We start from the raw sequence: 6,000 nt of genomic DNA on the forward strand, positions 1-6,000 counted from the left end.
TAGACATTTACAAACAAATACAAGAAAATGTTTAAGTTTAATGCAATGTGCTAGAAAATAAGATTTAGATTTATCAATAATGGCTGTTGATGCCAAAAAGGCTTTCTTGAATGGCCTTTTTTATTCAAAACTTTGGAAGTTTTCAACTTTCGAGCTGAAATAATTCATTTAATACAAATATCTCATGTCCTAAAGCAAAAATATACACAAATACAGTAATACATTTTCAGATGAAATTGTTTCAGAAAGGTGCACAAGACACGGATGTCCTCTCTCACCATTCCGGTTGGCACTGGCAATTGAACCGCTTGCAGAAAGAATTAGACAGGACCCAAATATAACAGGTATCAGTCAGTATTGGTAAACATGAATATAAACTAAACTTATTTGCAGACAATCTCCTGATATGCCTGACCAATATTGAATACTCAATCCCCCCCCCACTAAAAATATTTTCTTTCAGTATACTTTTTTCAGGATATAAAATGTAAGTGAAAAAAGACTAATGGCAAAAGGAAAAATAAAACAACGATCTTGAGCAATCCTTTAAGTGGACTACAACAAGTATCAAAGGCTTAGGATGCTTAATAAGTGACGACAAACAAATATTTTAATATAGCTTCATCCCATTACTCAACAATATGAAAGCAGACCTAATTAAATGAAACAATCTTCCCATAAATCTAACTGGTAGAATAAACCTCTTCAGAATGGCATGACTCCAAAAGCTGTATACTTATTCTCAGTAATACCAACTACTCCACCGAAGACATTCTTTAAGAAAGTATACTAGTATAACAGGCTTTATATGGGCAAATAAAACTAGAATAAAAAGGAAAGCTTTACATCTTCCTAAGTCGGAGGGTTTTAACCTTCCGATTGTATCAACTCACCACCCAAGGCTTTTACTTGAGACATATAGTTAAATGTACTGAAGAGGAGCAATGGGTACATATTGAAGATCCACATGCTCATCCCCAGAATCTTTTCATGTGTCTATTGTCAAAGGATAAAGCTCAAAACATTAACTTCATAGTTAAGAACACTATAACAGCATGGAAGAAAATGAAATGCATTCTACCCCACTGCATCCCACTGCTAGCTTACCTCTGAAGCTAAGCAGGGTTGGTCCTTGTCAGTCCCTGGATAGGAGACTAGATGCTGCTGGAAGTGGTATTGGAGGATCAGTAGGAGGCACTCTTTCCTCTGGTCTAAAAAATATCCCAATGCCACGGGGCAGTGATTGGAGACATTGCCCTGTGTGGGTGCTGTCTTTTTGACGGGATGATAAACAAGTATCCGGATTCTCTGTGGTCACTAAAGATTGGCTCATTCATCCCCCTCCTTTCCCCGTAACTATACCCCAGGTTGTTGCTCTAAATAAGAATGTGTTCTCAGTCAACTTACCTGGTAAAATAAGGGTTATAAAAACATTTTAAAAAACAATATCACTGTCACGCTCGCTATCCTCAAACTCCCTGTCATAAATCAACCAAGGCGCAGCGTGCATGTAGATCCACATCTTTTAATGAAAGTGAAACTGAAATAACCAAAAAACAAAAAGGTAAACAGCAAAGACCGTGACGCAACCGAGGTGCACACAAACACACGGAAAAAATAATTACCCACGAAACACAGGTGGGAAAAGGCTACCTAAGTATGGTTCTCAGAGACAACGACAGACAGCTGTCATTGATTGAGAACCATACCCGGCCAAAAACAAAGAAATACAAAACATAGAAAAAAGAACATAGAATGCCCACCCTAGTCACACCCTGGCCTAACCAAAATAAATAATAAAAAGCCTCTCTATGGCCAGGGCGTGACAATCACTCCCTAAGAACACAATCCTTGGATAGCTTTTTGGTCCACATGGAAAACTAAAGGTATAAAAACTGTAAATTACTTTCCATGACCGCATATTTATTAGTTTACAAATATGTGAATGACAGAAAATGCAATTCAATCTATTTCAAATTCACTTTGTAACGCAACAAAATGTGAAAAAATAGGGAAGGGGAGTAGACTTTCTATAGGCACTATAGAAACACCTGTAGGCCTAAATAGTATCATTGATGATATATGACTTATAAAGTATGGTTATATTTAATTTGCTCTGTTAAACCTACACTTTGGAATGACTTTGATAGTAACAGGGAATCGATTTAGTTATAAAGGCTACCCTGAATAAATAGAAGTTCATCAATTAAGATATCTCTCAATAATCATCTTCACAATAGCACATTGGTAGTAGTCGGTAACAAATATCAAAGCATAGCAGGGCTTGTTTAAAACCCTGGGAGACCAAATGGAGAGCTGTAGATAGATTAACTCACCAGTAGGAGGTGCTGCCCAGCCTATTGTTTTTTTCCCCTGATAGTCAATATAACGTTAAAGATCTGACATTGTTTCAAAGGTACAAATTCAATATATTTTGTACAAGGTTGGTCTATGTTGAAAATTAGTTATCATGATGACATAATCCTGTGGTGGAAATTTTACCCTCAAACCAACAGTTTGATGACTTTTTTCAAATCAATGTATTTTCCATGTAAATTCCACGTCACAATAGATTTACACATTTCGATGAAACAACGTTGATTAAACCAGTGTGTGCCCTGTGAGTCTGCTCACATTAGTCAAGACAGAAATTACAATGACCAAGAATTCTGCCTCAAGGCACATCAGTAATGAACACTGAACAAAAATATAAACACAACATGCAACAATGTCAAAGATTTTACTGAGTTACAGTTCATATAAGGAAATCAGTCAATTGAAAAAGAAATTAGGACCTAATCTATGGATTTCACAAGACTGGGAATACAGATATGCATCTGTTGGTCACAGATACCTTTAAAAAGGGTAGAGGTGTGGATCAGAAAACCAGTCAGTATCTGGTGTGACCACCATTTGCCTCATGCAGCGTGACACATCTCCTTTGCATACAGTTTATCAGGCTGTTGATTGTGGGTTGTGGAATGTTGTCCCACTCCTCTTCAATGGCTGTGAAAAGTTGCTGGATATTGGCAGGAACTGGAACACGCTGTCGTACACTTCGATCCAGAGCATCCCAAATCAATGGGTGACACGTCTGGTGAGTATGCAGGCCATAGAAGAACTGGGACATTTTCAGCTGTGTTTCAGAACATTACATTATCTGGCAATAGCTCTGGTGGACATTCTTGCGGTCAGCATGCCAATTGCACGCTCCCTCAAAACTTGAGACATCTGTGAAATTGTGTTGTGTGACAAAACTGCACACTTTAGAGTGTTATTTTATTGTCCCCAGCACAAGGTGCACCTGTGTAATGATATTGCTGTTTAATCAGATTCTTGATGTGCCACAACTGTCAGGTGGATGGATTATCTCAGTAAAGGAGAAATGCTCACTAACAGGGATGTAAACAAATGTGTACAGAATGAGAGAAATTCGTTTTTTGTGCATATGGGACATTTCTGGGATCTTCTATTTCAGCTCATGAAACATGGGACCAACACTTTATATTTTTGTTCAGTGTAAAATGTCTTTGTATTTTACTAACAGGACATCAGAGGTGAAATGTGAACAGTGCCGCTCTCTCTCTCTGTGTAGCCCATCTATGCTGTTAAAAAAAAAAGAGTATGACATTGTTGCCGCCAACGCAAGAGAAGCCAGCAAGTATTTGGCCTCCCTTTGTAAAAAAAATTATTAATTAATAGCCAGTCAGTGTTGAGCTAAACTGAGTGAGCTCAACTGTGAATGGCCCTGGTGCACTAAAAACAAGTGTCAAGGGAAGCCAGTTTGGATTTGGCATCACACCAATCACATCGCATTTGAAACCAAATGTCATTAACAGAAATCTTGAATTGTTACATCTTGTTGTGTCTTCCTCTGGTGGCTAGCTAGCTAAAATCGTCTCTTTCCTAAATTAACCATGGATGGAGATAGGGATTTGGACTTGTGATTCTACTTAATTTTCTGACATTGATTTGCACTTTTCGCACCAAAGTACATTCATATCTAGGAGACAGAACCCATCTCCTTCCTGAGTGGTATGACAGCTGCTTGGTCCAAAGGTGTTTATACTTGCGTACTATTGTTTGTACAGATGAACGTGGTACCTTCAGGCGTTTGGAAATTGCTCCCAGGGATGAACCAGACATGTGGAGGTCTACAATTTTTTTCTGAGGTCTTTGCTGATTTATTTTGATTTTCCCATGATGTCAAGCAAAGAGGCACTGAGTTTGAAGGTAGGCCTTGAAATACATCCACAGGTACACCTCAAATTGAATCAAATTAAGTCAATTAGCCTATCAGAAGCTTCTAAAGCCATGACATCATTTTCAGTAATTTTCTAAGCTGTTTAAAGGCACAGTCAACTTAAGTGTATGTAAACTTCTGACCCACTGGAATTGTGATACAGTGAATTATAAGTGAAATAATATGTTTGTAAACAATTGTTGGAAAAATGACTTGTGTCATGCACAAAGTAGATGTCCTAACCGACTTGCCAAAACTATAGTTTGTTAACAAGAAATTTGTGGAGTGGTTGAAAAACGAGTTTTATTGACTCCAACTTAAGTGTATGTACATTTCTGACTTCAACTGTATATATCACGGTGTGTAGGCATATTAACGAACAGGTTACAGAGCAAACAACGCAATTATCACATCACTACATAGGTTGTAATATGGCCTTTCCCCCCTGGCTTTGCTTCCCCGGTATTTTACCCACTGATTATTGTAAGACTGTTAGTCTTAATTACATATCATGATTAATACTGTTGCTGCATTTGCCACATTCGGATGCGAACTGAAAGCCTAGCCACTGGCGACTCCGGGTGTGTCACATGCGATAACGCTGGAGAGACGAAGAAGGTACCGGGAGTAAAACATTTAATGAGGACTGACATGGAACGAGACAGGAACAGCGTCAGCAAACAAATACTAAAGACAAAAACAATACAATGCAGCAGCAGGGAACTGACAAATATAGGGGAGGAAATAAACAGGTGATAAGTGAGTCCAGGTGAGTCCAATAACGCTGATGCGCGTGATGGATGGATGGGAGCGCGTGATGCAGGGCAACCTGGTGCCCCCAAGCGCCCCGGGGAGGGAAGAGCAGGAGCAGACGTGACAGGGTGGATACATCTATAACTTCACGGTGGTGCAGTTTTGGTGGACCATCTTGTATTTTCCTTCAGTTGATAAGACCATCTTGTCCTCAAAAGTCTGGTGAATGTATGTACTCTTTGTTGTGTTTGCTGAGTTCAAGTACGTACATTCATGTAGAGTGGAGATACAAACCTCAACAACTGTGTTGTATTCCGTTAGCCTATACACTGCCTTACTCTGTCAACTACCTAATTTTCCAACTTATTTAGTATTGTAAATAAAACCGTAAAAAGAAATGATCTGTGGCCTTGCGTTCATTTACAAGTGATTGGGTCCTTGAATTTTTGACTTTCAGAATGAGAACATAGTAACTGACTGTTAATTAAGACTATTGTTGATATAGGATTGGTACAATGGTTAATGATAACTACGATAGAGTTCATTAAAGGGATCTCTATATAAAACCTTAATGGTTCCCCACGTTTGATTAATTTGGATAGGATAACCAAATTAATTACAATAAATTAGATCAATTAATTATTCCAGTAATATCTGGAATATCTATAGTCAACGTTACAACACTGACATATCTGTGGGTGTGTGATTGATTGGAAATGATCTAGACTGATATGGAATGTAGAAACATTGGCACCAAGTTGTCATTGGGCTACTGTTTTTCATGGGGTTAGTAGTAGGCTAGTATTCTATTAAGTCTTAACTGAATAACATAGAAATCATTTATTGCACTCAGCTTTCTGCCAACAACAGTTGCCTACGTCAGTATTATTAACTGAGAATAGAAACCGAAAGGGGCAAGAAGGCAGAGGGGAAAACGAACCTTAATTTGAGGGGCGGGGTTTATCAGCTGTTATATACCCGGCTCAGCTGCAGACGGTGACAGA

The sequence above is a fragment of the Oncorhynchus clarkii genome, chromosome 30, assembly GCF_045791955.1.
Source record: "Oncorhynchus clarkii lewisi isolate Uvic-CL-2024 chromosome 30, UVic_Ocla_1.0, whole genome shotgun sequence".
In the NCBI taxonomy this organism is placed as follows: Eukaryota; Metazoa; Chordata; class Actinopteri; order Salmoniformes; family Salmonidae; genus Oncorhynchus; species Oncorhynchus clarkii.